Source organism: Chrysoperla carnea, chromosome 1 (assembly GCF_905475395.1).
Source record: "Chrysoperla carnea chromosome 1, inChrCarn1.1, whole genome shotgun sequence".
NCBI lineage: Eukaryota > Metazoa > Arthropoda > Insecta > Neuroptera > Chrysopidae > Chrysoperla > Chrysoperla carnea.
In genome coordinates this window covers 5,129,982-5,145,531 of record NC_058337.1, presented here as the reverse complement: position 1 = coordinate 5,145,531, position 15,550 = coordinate 5,129,982, and positions in this window count along the sequence as shown.

Genomic DNA, 15,550 nt, shown 5'->3' with positions numbered 1-15,550 from the left:
AGCAAATTTTTCCAAAACTTTTAATTGTATTGCTGGAAATTATTTGATGATCGTTTCTGTTTTTATAACTTAAACATTCTTAATCTAAAAAAATAACTCTGGAGCATTAGATCAATATCACCAAAGATATATTTCTCTCTCCTTATCAAAGGATGCATTTTAATTGAAATAGGATTTTTGACTCCAGTAAACCACAAGAAAAAAAGACACAATCTCGAAATTTTGACCTATAGCACCGATTTTAATGAAAATTTGGGATTAACCTCTGTTCGTCATCTAGATCTAAAGATATATGGTGCCCCACCCCAAAGTTGGTATGATCAGGTCAAGAGTTATTAAGGGTAGATACTTTTGAAACACACTGTATAACAAAGGGGAAAAGACGACTTTAGTAAGTAATGGAGTTCTGCTATTATGAACATACCTTCATTTAAAGCCCATCGTTCCTCTTGATTAGTAAAACGTTGTTCTTTTTTAAAAATTACAAGTTTGTAATTTATAGTTACGTTAGATTCAAGCGCTCCATGTACTTCACATCCAGGAAATCTCAACGCACGAAAAGTATACCAACGATTTGTTAAAACAAATGTACGATTGAAATTTGTTGGGCTAAATAGAAAAAAAAAAACTAAATTCATTAGATCAATAAGAGAGGTAATTAATCAGTATTGTCCAACTAAAAATTTACCTGGCTGGTCCAATCAATCGAATTTCTGGCTCACAATTATTTATATCCCTTATTTTTATATATTGTGCTTCAAACTCAATTTTATCGTCAGCAATAAAAGAAATATATCGTCTGCCACTATAAAGCATTTCGAAATCCAACGGAATATAAAGCTTCTGAGCTGAAACAGCAACAATAACAAAAAAATTACTGATTCCTATAAAAATCGAAATAAATAAAACTAGCGCTCCAGAATAAATTGAAAAATGAATGGAAATGATTGTTTACCTATCACGGTCGATGTTTTTAATGTGGACATGCCACCTCTTGCGATGTTCTCACTTAAAGTTTTCTGAGCTGATTTACGTCTTTTAGCATCAAACCAAACACCTCTACCTTGATCATACAAAACCTTAATTATTTTGACATCTTCAACATCGTTATACGCCATCAGCACTTTATTGTCAGTATTGTTAAGCATAATTATACGATCGAAATAAAATGTAATACCACGTGACACTAAAGAAAAAAATTCCACTTACGCTTCAAGTCGTGAAATGGACTTAATTCAGGTAATCTTAGTTCATGTCATAACTTTTGGGAAACGATATCAAGTGTTGAAATAGAAGAAGGAATCACGGTTTTTAAGGGGCTCCAGGTAGTTTTAATAATTACCTTTTTGTTCCGATGGCTTGGTATCACTGTAAAGTGCACAAACATTACCCCACCATTTTAATTTACATTCACAAAAAAATCCACCAAGATATTCTATGCAACTGATTGTGCCTGGTTCATGACATGCGTTGCATTGATCTGCTATGTCCTTGTCACATGTTTCACCTTCATACATACCCTTAACACATAAACAATACCAAATGCCATCAAGATCTGTTTTCTTGACACATACTCCACGTCCATTACATTTGTTATTAGCACATTCAAATTCATTAAAAGATTCCTAATTAATTAAATAATTAAAATATTTAATATGGTTCCAAGCAAATTCCCAATGCCTAACATTATTAACTTCCCAGTAAAGGGAAGTTCTTGTAATTAGTCCAAAAATCCTAATCGAAATTTTCAACATATCTTTACGTTTCATGGTAAGGACAATGTGTTATAGCACAACTATATGTGTGTTCGGGGATAATTTTTCGTACGCGATTCGTTCGTTTCGTTTGCGTAATAACATCAAGATGTGCAGAAAATATTTCCAAAAGAAATGTGTCATTCACAAAGATGACAATTTTTCAATTTTTCTATTATTAATTAAAACTAATATTAGTAGAATTGTAGAAAATCACTTACCGCGTCTTCGTAGTATTCTGAATAATAATCTATAGAATTGACTTGTACTTTTTCGTTCAAATAAAATTCTCTACAACTCAAGTAAAGAAAATTGACATAAAAATAAATCGAAGCTATAATCAAATATTTGTTCATAATTTTGATTATTTTTCTGAATTGAAAAGAATTATTAACTATAAATCTTGGGAAGAAGTTTGCTTTGATTTGATTTAATGCAACAAAATTTATCACACAATGTTACTTATAAATAAATAACTTAGTTTTTTTTTGTTTTTTATTGTTATGGAGATAATTGTCGTAGAATGAAACTTGTATTTTGTCTGATATTTGAAATGTTTGTAACAAATTATATAGGCCTTAAAGCCCTGTTCAAATAATGTAATATCACAAAACGATTTCAGTTCAGGGGAAAACCCAGATGATCAAAAAAAAAATTTCCTCCAGGTGTTGCGTTTTTATCTTAATTCTTGTTCTATCATCCGGGAAGTTGATAGAACAAGGTTGTAACTGTCAAATATTCCTAAATAATAGACGTACAAAATTTTTCTTGTACAGAACTCTAAATTCGCACTTGAAACATAGCAAAGAGTACTCTCCATTAAATTCCCTTTTTCCTTAGAGCCATCTGAACTGAACTGATTTTGAAGACCATCGCCTATTTTTTAGTTGTTCCTGGTACGGAACCCTAAATTAACGAAACAAAAGAATCAAAGTCGGTTCATCCGTTTAGGCGCTACGATGCCACAGACAGACAGACAAAAACACACACATAGCGGTCAATATCATAACAACTCCTTTTTGCATTGAGTAAAATAATAATTTTACTATAAAATGCTTACAAGGTATGAAATGCGAAGAAAAGCCAAATTGAATTTATTATGGAAAATTTGGAAATTCGGAGCTATATTCATAGTTCCTAAGACTTTTCTAAGAGATTTTAAGACTTATTCTCTTCAAATATGTTTTCCACCAGGGCAGATGTTAGATCAATTTTTTAACACTGCATAATGACCCCGCTGATTAGAAAGTGTACTAAACTCGATGGAAAAGTCTGAAAGTCAGAAACCTTTCAGTTTTTTATGTATTTATTAACAGAATTTACAATTTTTTTTTTTTTTTACAAATAATAGATACAATTTTTGTCTTAAAAAGTAAAATCTTATAATAAGTTATTTTAATAATATGCTGCAGGAAAAAACAATCAAATCACTCACAAGATGGGATAAATGTGAGCACAGATTTCGAAAGTGGTTAAACTAAGAATTGCTTGACTTAGAAGCGAGATAATCGAGTCATAATTTCAAAGTAAATGCTAAAACATTTACGAACTATCTTCATCACCAAACAATTCCCAACGAAATCTTTTAGCCGGATCCGTTTCTGATTTTTTCGTATGATCAAATAAACGATCAACAAATTTTCGATATAATTTCTTATATTCGTCAGCAAGTTCTAATTGTTCATTTTGTTCCAGGACATAGTTAATCGTTTTAGCACGTAATCGATACGAATATCGTTTATCACGAAAAAGTCGTTCACGTATAAATGTAAAGATATTGCATAAATGTTTATTTTGTTTAATACGAGATTGATAACGATAATGCATACGAATAAATGTTCGTAACATTACACTAACGCATAAACTAAATAAAATAAATTTCACACAAACAATCAATAAAATCATAATAAATGTAGACATTGATATCATATGCATTTTAAATAATTGATTATAACGTACATCTTCATGTCCGATCCCAAAAATAAATAAAAATGTATGACCTAGCAATGGTAAAATTTCATTATGCTGGAACATTGAATAAAATGGTCCGTAAACAAAATGAACAATCATTTCACACATTAATAAAATAATTATACCAGTTATAATAAATGAAATATGATTGATAAATAAATTTTTATAAATAAATTGTGTTATACGCATTGTTTCAATACAACGATAACCGGTCGATAAGAGACGTATTATTATGAAACCGATTAAAAGACTTGAATATAATCGAAAATTTTTATCGATATTTAGAATTGCATCGAAACTAACATATTTATAAGGTGTGCTAATAACAACGTATGACATTAAATCGGGAAGTAATTGCATACGGATATAGAATGTATACAGAGTGATCATAGCAGTTATTATGATTAAAAATTCAATTTGTGTACTGAATTTTCTCATATGTTCACGGCAAAAATTATGGTCACGATTCCATGCACGTAATTGAACTATTATCACATATGTGATAAGTGATAATAGGAGAACTATTAAAAGTATATCAAGTATTGGGGTATCGTCAGCTTTTTCATAATAGGGTTTTATTGAGTAAACCTATAAAAAGAAAACTATGTTATTACATCATACATTCAACAACTTTTTCGAAAATCATTAGCTTTCGGAAAAATATGCCATTATATAGCATTTAATCAAAAAAAAGAAGAAAACACACTCTAAAGAAAAATGGTTTAGCTAAAAGTTAACAAGAGCAATTGAGACCATTCGCCTGTGTCCATGATTTTTACCTGATTCTTTAGTTTCACGGTCAATTGGTCTTGATCTTCAAATAATTTTGAAAATTTAGCCTGGATTGAAAAGAAAAGTTATTAACACAGGCAATTGACCTTTATAGACCGTGGGACAGAAAGGATACTTTGTAAAATGATTAATACATAGGTGCTTGAAACTTCGTGAGTGTCTTTCTTTTGGCCAGTCTACCAAACATCCCTCTACGACTTTTTTTCGAAAGTGCTGCGTTCTCAAATGAGCATGATAACGTCATATTTGAGCTATCGGTCTGAAAAAAACGCAGCAGGGAATTTGTCGGATATTAATTTTAAGGGATGTTTATTTGTCCCTGTTGTCACTGGAAAAATTGTCAGGACGAGAAACATTTTGTAGACATTTCGAAACGCATCTTCATTGCAAATATCGAGTGCTTCGAGTGACTTTGACGTCTTGTCCGGCAATGTGTTTTCGCCCAAAATTGAACTTCGTCAACTCAGATGTCACAGAAATGCATTTGATAAATGGCTGCATTTACAGGAGGAAATCACCCTCTTATAGAGAACCCCTCCTTCCCGCGCACAGACCTAATACTGTATAAACGAAGCCAGGGATCCCAGAAATTTCTAGATGTTGATACACTAGTGGTCAAAGTTACTAGATTTTATGTTTAAGAGGTAGATGGAAATGCTTACATGTATTTCTTTATGTAAAAATCCAGTATGTTGGACTTCTATAGCCAGTTGAACAGGATGGTATATATTTGTGAAAGAATTAAACAATAATAATTCCAGGAAAAGGATACGTGTGTATTTATCCAGCCAGGCATTTTTTATCAGACACTCTAATACAGTTAAACTATTAATCCAAGTTCTTCCCAAATGAGTTATATAACCTCCACCGGGATACACATGTCCATTGACTGTTTACAAAAATAATCAATAAAATCAATTTTTTGAATATCTTGGCCAAATTTTGTTCGATTTGATTGGAATTTTTTTTGAAACATACTAATTTTGGGTCGTACTTTTTATTTGTTGTGTTAATAAGTCTCTTATACCACTCCTTGGATCAAATGTGGAAACCATTTTAGTTAAATTATGAAAAATATTGCACTAACGTTAAATTTGACCAGAAATTTGAAAAGTATGGCCCAAAATTAGTGGGATTACATATTTGGTTTATTAAAATAGGAAAAAATATGGGTGTGATAGAGCAAAATCAAATTTTTTGTATTTTAATGACGTCATAGAGTATAAGAATCAATTTTTTGGATATCTTGGCCAAATTTTGTTCGATTTGAATGAAATTTTTTTTGAAACATACTAACTTTGGGTTGTAGTTTCCATTTTTTGTGTTAATAAGTCCCCCATACTACTCTTTGGGCTAAATGTGGAAACCATTTTAGTTAAATTTTAAAAAATATTGCAGTAACGTTAAATTTGACCAGAAATTTGAGAAGTATGACCCAAAATTAGTGGGATTACATATTTGGTTTATTCAAATAGGATAAAATTTGGGTGTGATAGAGCAAAATCAAATTTTTTTGATTTTAATGACGTCATAGAGTATAAAAAATCAATTTTTTTGATATCTTGGCCAAATTTTGTTCGATTTGAATGAAATTTTTTTTGAAACATAATAATTTTGGGTCGTTCTTTCCATTTTTTGTGTTAAAAAGTCGCCTTTACCACTCCTTGGGCCAAATGTGGGAAACATGATCGTCAAATTATGTAAAATATTTCAGTAACGTTAAATTTGACCAGAATTTTGAAAAATATGACCCAAAATTAGTGGGATTACATATTTGGTTTATTAAAATAGGATAAAATTTGGGTGTGGTAAAGCAAAATCAATTTTTTTTTATTTTAATGACGTCATAGAGTATAAAAAACCAATTTTTTGGATATCTTGGCCAAATTTTGTTGTTTGTGTATTCGATTAAATGGAATTTTTTTGAAACATACTAATTTTGGATCGTACTTTCTATTTTTTGTGTTAATAAAACGCCTAAACCACTCCTTGGGCCAAATGTGGAAAACAAGATAGTCAAATTTTGTAAAATATTTCAGTGACGTTAAATTTGACCAGAAATTTGAAAAGTATGGCCCAAAATTAGTGGGGTTACATACTTGGTTTATTGAAATAGGATAAAATTCGGGAGTGATAGAGCAAAAGCAAATTTTTTGGATTTTAATGACGTCATAGAGTATAAAAAATCAATTTTTTTATATTTTGCCCAAATTTTGTTCGATTTGAATGATAATGATATTTTTCATATTTTCAATTTTTCGTATCTTGGCTACTATTATTACTCAATTTACCAAGGCTGGGTGTGCTTATGTTCATTGTTGGCAAGCTTGCATCATTATTAAATTGGAATGCTGACCGCATTGAATACAGACTTCTATACTCAGTTTCATTCTGGTTCATTGAGGCCCATAAGTAATCAAAATGATCAGTTTCCATCGTTTCTACAGTTAATGGCGCAAAACATGAAGATTCCTCAAAGCCATAAGCTGTTTGGCCACAAACTTGTTTTATACGTAGTTGGCGTAGACTATTTTGGGGAAAAATTTAGAAATATTTATATTATAAATAAGGCTTCAGCCAGAGTCTTAGAAACTCTTAGAAAAGTTTTAGACACTCTGAATAACTCTGAATTTCTCAACGTCTAATTCAGAGTTATCCATACTTATTTCTAAGGCTTATTAAGAGGTATTCTTTCTTCATATATTTTTTCCACTAGGGTAGAAAATAATTTGGTTAGATTTCAAGAAGAGTGAAAAAAATTTAGTCATAATAGTCTAGCAATCGAATGGCATGGTATCAAATACTGTTTAGAAACTTACCGTGGGACACCCACTAATTTATAATTGACCATAACCAAAACTCCAGGCTCTTGAAGTTGTAACACATAAGTAAATGTTGAATTTAAAAAATCGTATAAACTAAAAAAATCGAAATTGTTTTGTAAAATATATTTGAGATAATTCAGCGAAGTCTTGAAAAACCAATTCCTAACTTTGGGCAAAGTTTGACAAACCAAGTTTGGATTTATTCGCCTTTGCCAAGGATTGGTGACGAGTTAGAAAACTAAGTCTTGGGCATGCAAGGCAAACCAATACTGACCCAAGTGTTATTCAATCCTTAAGCTTGGCATATATTCCATGGAAACCCTCATATTACCGTCTGTGTTCAATTAAAGAAATAAAGATTCAACTTACGATTGAAAATTGGTTATTTCTGAAAATCCCAGACTATGTGTAAATTCTCCTTCAAACATTGATTTAATCATTTTTGTTGAAAAGTAAGCATTGCTGTCAATATAAGTAGATAACACCCACATAATTGCCAAAAGATGAACCAAATATATTGGGAAATGTTTAAATATCCATTCAAAGTCATGATAAATAACCTCTTTTATGTAAAATATCTTAAAACAAAAAATTAGAAATTATGTTTAGAAAATATTAAGCTACAAATTAATTCGTATTTGTTTAAGTTTTCAAATGTTTCTTATAGAGAAATATTGCCCATCGGGTCGTTCGAAAACAGTGCAGAAAGATGATGTAGATATAGAGTAGATAAGATTACGTTGAAAAGTTCGTTTGGCAGTGCCGATTATCACTCGGATCCCTGAGGCTCATTGTGTTGTCCTATTGGTTTTAGCATCTTTTTCGCTGATAATTTCATCTCCTTATAATTTTCGTATGCTTCCTAGTGACTGTACTACACAATCTCATCACGACTATTTAAATTTCCTGCATGAAAAAAATTTTTTTAAGATAAAATACAAAACCTTTTGTAGATATGGACCAATTGGATAATATAATTTTTTGGTTAATAATTTATGTCTGGTTTTTCTGTTTGCTAAATGGACATCTTTGTCATAATCTATATTGAAAATATCATTACAAAATGTTTGTCGATCTTCTCCCTAAAACAAAACAATAATACTTGAAAAACAAACTTCTAAGAAAATCCTTAAAATTTCAAAAAACCATTATGTTTCAATAGAAAAAGGCGATAAAGCTGCGGGGTACTTGACAGTCCCAATATTCACTTCGAAGGTACTCTTCTCTATCCCAATTTGGGGAAGAAATGTAACAAAATTAAAATTGTTAAAAAAAATTAACAAAAACCACTTACTCTTAAAACAACCCTCCATAAAATATTTCTAAATAGTACACGTACAGTTTCCGCGAAAGCTGCATCATGAAGTATAAATAACAATAACCCAAAAAATACCATTTTACTTTTTCGAACTCCAAAATGGAAAGAATGTTCGAAAATAAATATATTACAATACAAACATGTAACAACGTAAATTCCCCTAAAAGAGATATATAAAAAGAATAAAAACGATTGGAATTCCGAATTGAAAACAGAAATTTGTTCAAAAGTGTTTTTTTTTATCGAGATAATATCATAAAGCTACAAAGTCGCCGCCAAACGATTGATCGCTGTTGAGAGAGGCGGGTAGAGTAGGCGCGTGCGCAGTAGAGAGAGAGACAGATTAAGTAGGCGTGTATAGCTGTCCTTGTAACTCTTATACTCCTGCAATTTCTGTCTCTATCTACCTCTCTCAATGCGGTCAAGATTTCAATTATTGCGTTTTCTATGTCTATGCAACTCTTTATGCTTTTATCTCCCTGGTAATTTTCCTCTTCTAGAAATATTGGTACAGCTACTACTAAGTTACTTACAATGTAACCAATTTCATCCAGTAACCAAAAAAATAAGTATGCACTAATCCAACTTTATTTAATTGAGAATCCTCAACGTATGTGTAATAATCACTCAAATCACTTGTTCTTGGTCGTGAATTGCTGAAAATAGAAGATAATTACAAAAGTATACTCGTAAAAAATCGTCAATAAGAATCGTTTTCAAAATTTAAATACTTGGAAAAAGTTTTAAATCTTTGCTGTTAGATTAGATTAGATAAATAGTCTGATTTAGCTGCTTTGAGCAATTGTCTCCCTTAGTACATTCCATGCTTACCCATTTCCAATCGTTCTGCCCCTCTGGCCGCCTACAGGCAACTAGTATTTCGGAACTAGAGAAGCCTTTTTTGAAAACTAAATGAATCCAAACCGATATTTAACAATAAACATTTTACCTGTATAAAAATCCGAAGGGATAAGTAAGAAGAATTACAAATATCGATGCATGGAATGAAGCACGCATCATTTCTGGATAAACAAAATTGCCATAATCAGCCACAATATTTTGACTACCAACTTCTTTAAATTCGTAAATGCCAAAATAATGCATCATAATAGCTATCGCTAATAATATTCTTGTATAAACTGTAATTATCTTTATTTTACGATTCATGACATGACATGGTTCCCTTAAGAGAAAAAAAAAGATCTACTTAGATAACCAAGATATGTATGATTGAAATAATTAAAAATCACCACTGCCCTGCCGCCATATTGATATCAGAAATATCCAAATCTGTTCAAAAATTTAGAAATGATGATGGAATAAAGAAACATGAACCTTGAAAACACTACACTTTTTTGGGTCAGAATTGAGCTATTTTCGCCATTTTACGTTGAGATAATATCGATCATAACAAACCTGTGAAATATTCCGAACCATACATGCCACTCGCGTAAATCTTTCAAAGTTATAATTCTGTTCATTAAAGATATTGGTTTTTCTTGAGTTTGATAAATATATCGATGTAATTTTTTATCTCCATGTGTTACAGAAAACCATTTTTGAACCAAAAATACCCATTCACCTCTTGTTTTATAATCTCGTATTATCAATTTATCCAAATACCTAAAAACGAACGGAGAAAATTATATCTTAGTTGATGTATGTACTCAGAGATATTGTCGGTTAAGGCAGAAATATTAGGGTTGTGCTTCGATTGCACCTAGATTTTGGTACAACTAATTACAAAATGGTTTCTAAAATTTATTATTGAAAAAAAATAGTTACCATGATGGATTTGGTCCACTGTAATCTGTCCATATTTCAACGGCCGTGATTTTGCCAATACTTGATTTTGTAGTCAAAACAAAAACGTTTATTGATTGTTTTTGAAAGACATCAAAATGTTGAGAATAAGATTTCAAAATATGTCGCTAAAAGAACAAATAAATCAGTTTAAGTTTTTTCTTAATTTCTGCTCCAGTATAAATAGGTTTACTTACTTTACTTTCAGCTTGTGTTCCAAATAATTTTATGCCAACATTTGAAGTGGTATTTGCTTTTGACTGATACCCAGTTACCAATAACAAAATGTAAGCATAATGCTCACCGTATCGATTATCTACCAAGTACATTGGATCTTTCTGTAAAAATGTTTTGCGATACAATTTTGAAAGGATTTATCATTCCAAAAGGATTAGTAACACGGTTATTACAATAGATTTGTAAAAAGCAATTTAAAATGGTAATTTTTGAGTACAATCATAGATGGCTTTATTTTATCAAAGAATATAATAATTCGTACAAATTAGAATAAGAAGCGAACCCGTTTTGAGTAGTTTCAATTTATACTACCAGGTTACTTACCATTTATCTATAAGAAATTTTGATATGTTGCCAAACAAAGGGCTTAGCTAGAAATTAAAATAATATTACATGTTAAGTTCTCACCATTCTGTCCTGGAAGGAATCCTTTAAGGCAGCATACGGGAATAATAAACAAATAATCACACCCAAAACGAGAAGTGTAAGAAATAGTGTATAAGTTGTATCAGGATTGTATAATATATTCATATCTTTAAAACTTCTCACTTCTTTGAGTGTAAGTACATTAATTTGAACACTATGATAATTGTGTTCATGCGATGACGCAACACATTTGGCAAATGGAAATCGTTCCGGTTCAAATTCTAAATCTATGATTTTTTTCATCGAGTCATCTTTTTTAGGAAAAACATCAAGTTTCTGAAAATTAGAATCCCTGAAGATTATCTCAAGGAATAAATTAAACAACAAAAGGATTTGTGAGAGTTTGAGCCTTCAAGCAAAACAGCAGGTAAGACGATATCTTTGTTTGGTATTCAAATCAAACCCAGCTATCTCTCGGCTCATAAATTGTACATGTGGATATTTTAAACCATATTTTGGAAAAGAATCGGAAGACCGAATTCTTTCTAAGAAAATGTATTACCCCATATGGTTTCCAATAACCCAGAGAACTTTTCATATAATCGGGCACGTCATCAAAATCAAAGGTTGGTTCTTTTCCACTTGGATCAGTGTTTCGAGCAAATGCCACACACTGGATACCGAAAACTGTAATACGATATTCAGCATCCCTTACCTAGAAAATCACATATTTTTAACTACAAGTAACGTTTAAAAACTGTAAGCTGTTACTATTAAGGTAAGCCATTGATCTAAAATTGAAACGGTATCCACTCGTCAATTTGCGAGAGTTCGGTCAACTCGCCGGCCGGGCAGGCCAGTTAGTGAATGGCGTACTTAAGAGTGGACACTTTTAAAAAATCATCCTGTAAATTTAATAGTATTGGAATAGTTACTTACGACTGGCATAACTCCAATAAATATATTACGAATATGAGTCGGCTTAAACGGTACATCGTATTCGATATAACTACGTTTTTTTATCGAACCCGTTAATATTGTACCGGATGTTTCAAAATCGCCATATTCTGGCAGACTGTCAGTTGTAACCACAACCTAGTAATGAAGAAATGTGAATGTGACTTTTACTCAAAGAATATGTGGCTGAAATTTCAGCTTACGTATCCATGCAAATTTTTAAGAAAAGAAGCATTGAAAATCGATATAAAATGCTATTAGCTTTAAAAAATTATATTTACTTTAATTGGAGGATGGCCTCCTTCAAATAAAATCACTACATGCCCTGGTACTGTCAAATTGGTGTACACAGCTTTATGAATGGTAAATTGTGGAGCATCGATTAATGCCTGGCCTCGTATATACTTTTTGTCTATATAATCTTGAATTTGATGGTACATTAAAACATCACCTTCTGCCCAAGCACTTTCATCAAATTTTTTTAGTGATAAGAAAAATACTGTGTTAATTACTGTTGGTGGTTCATGAAAACTCCAAAAAGGATTTTTATAAAATAACGCCATCTGAAAAAGTGATAAAGAAAAATGATACTTGAATCACAATGGTTCTACCATCATAAATTATACGCTTTATTTATTATTTTCCGAGTTGAATTTTCAGTTTCGAGAAACAAGAAAAATTCAAAGTAGAGAAAAATTCAATTACCCCAGATGTTAGCACACTTTAAATCGTTTGACGCTCACTCCATGTACTTAATGGTCTAAGATAAATACCTGAATTTGAACGAGAGTTTTTGGATTTGAACCAGTAGTATCTTCTAACATCAGTGCAAATGCCTCACGTTTTTTAAAACCATATCTAGAAATGGTGTATTTAGGAATATTTCCAATCTCCACTTCCACAGCAAATATAACCATTTCAATATCTTCGGGAATAAAGTCAACGTTCCATTCTCGGCCATCTCTTAAAGCATACCAGTTAAATGGAGGATAACGATGTGTTCTGGTTTCGGATCTTTCTCTTATTGCATGCATTTTTTCAGCATACTCAAAAGCTCGAACGGTATGCATGAATATTTTTATTGTGTCTATAAATGCATCTAAGGCATTTACGCAAGCTTCTTGATACTGTTAAACAAGAGACATAATTTAAATAAATTAAAAAACGCGGCTGCCCTACCAAAAAAGAAATAAAGATATGGTCGCCATATTGAATTTTATATAGTATCAGGATCGCTCGAAAGGAAATAAGGATATTCCATTTATTCAAATTCGAAAACTGCATATGCCTTATTGACTGACTTGTATATCAAAATTTTGTTGTATTTATGAAACTTTCATATTTCTGATTTGGCCTCACTCTAGAGTCTAGACGCATCCCTTGGTCCAAAAGATGTATCATCCTTCACATCTTGTCTTGAGTTGTATCACTCTAGAAACCGAATTTTGACCAAAAGGGTTTATTTTTTTTTAAAAGTATTTTCTTACATTTTTTTCTTTCTCATCTTCTGATTTACAGTCTGACCATTGAATACGTTCCATATTTTCTTTTACGAGGTGCATATCATAATCTTCACGAAACATGTGGTCAGTTTCGTAACTTTCTTTTTCGATATTTGGATTTTCAATTGTTGTTGGCTCATACAAAATAACTTGCATGGTTTTGATTACAGGTCTAAATAATTAACAAGGCAAATTATTTTGGTTTAATCAGGGCTCAAGGACAATTTTGATTTTGATGAAAGTTCTTTTTAATGTTTTTGTACAAAAAAATTACTGCATTCAATTAAAAGAATATAAAAGTTTCTAAAAAAGAAGATTTTAGTTTTTAGCTTTCGAAAGGTAGGTATATTTCGAACTACAGTCTCGCCATCTGTGAGTGAATGAAACAAGCTATCAGAAATTTTCTAATAATACTTTTTGAGTGTTAAGTTTTAACTAAAATATAAAATTCTCAAACGCGAAAATTTTTTCTAAGTTAGACGAAATCAATTTCTTATTTACAAAAAGATAGTTTTTTGAAAAAAGGTGTACGTTTTTCTTTATGATAAAGTCAAATAGTTTTGACTGTCAAAAGTATTTCATTAGGTTATGTAAGAGTAACACCCAACACGGACAGCTATAATTTGCACATTCGTTTGCAGGAAACCCAAATGCGAGAAAATTTTTTACTCGGACAATATATTATTCCTTAAAATATGGTGGAAAACTGATTCAATTTATTTCTAATCCAATATAGATACCTTAAATAATTTCGAAGTGCATTTCGTTTTCCATGATAAATTTGTGGCTCTGAATTAATAAGCTTTGTTAATTCAACGGCTTTCTTTTTTATCACTTTAGCCACCTCTAAGAGTAAATCATCATTCAGCGGCAGTTCTTCTGATTTTACAACGGCTTCTGTTATTGTATAAATTTGAAAAACTTCCAATGCATTGTCCACTTCATTCTTGAACATAAAAAATTATAGAATATCCTCTAGGAGCGTGATAAATCATGAGCATTTTAATTTAACTTTCAAATTTTGTCATGGTATCAAGTCTAGTTTTACATTTTTATGCGTAATATAGGAAATTTGTCATCAGGCAACTACCGTATTAGTTCAAAATGCATACCTTCTCTAATTCACGAAGACATTCTTTTATCATTTCTCTAATCTGATTTTTTATATGAACTACCAAAGAAAATTTCTCATCAGCAATGTACATTCTTTGAACAAGCATGAAATGTATTTTTTGTCCAGCTGAAGATATTTCTTTATGTTTAATATTAAATTTTATCGAGGGCATGTTCGTTCGATTCGATCCAAGATATATATCCTCGATTAAAATCGCTTTCTCCATTGCACTAGTACCAGTTAACAGTTCAGTATCCTTAAATTCTACCTGAAACAAATTATTTTTAAAATCGGATTTCCGGTCTATTTTTCTGGATAAGGATTGGTTTATATTTACTTACATTCAAATTCCAAGTACATACATAGGTATCGATATTTCCTAAAACATCTTCTCGAACAGTGAATGGAAGTGTAACAGTATTCTTAGTATTCACTAGTAATAGATTATATACTTTTTTCTGATGGCCAATATTAATCATTACACCTGAAATTAATGGATTAAGAGCCAGGCCAATAAAAAATCGTTGAATGTACTAAAGCAGATCATTTGAGGATTGGTTATAGTGGTTGTGTACACACACATACTGCGATCAGTCAAGCGAACGATTGAAGTCAGTCAAGCGAACGAAATGGATATGTTTTACGTAGTAGTTAAATGAATTTACTAAAGCTGAAAATTGTTATACAGATTGCATATTGCATATAAATAACAGCTATGACTGTCAGTCAGTTAGGTGTTCGAACAGGGCTGGTCAGTCAGCCTTTATGTATGTACAATAAATAAATAATATACTGACTCTGACTGACTGTCATAATTGTTAGCTATAAGCAATATACAATCTATACAACATTTTGCAGCTTTAATAAATTCATTTAAATAACTACGGCCATCATAATTGATTTCATTTCAA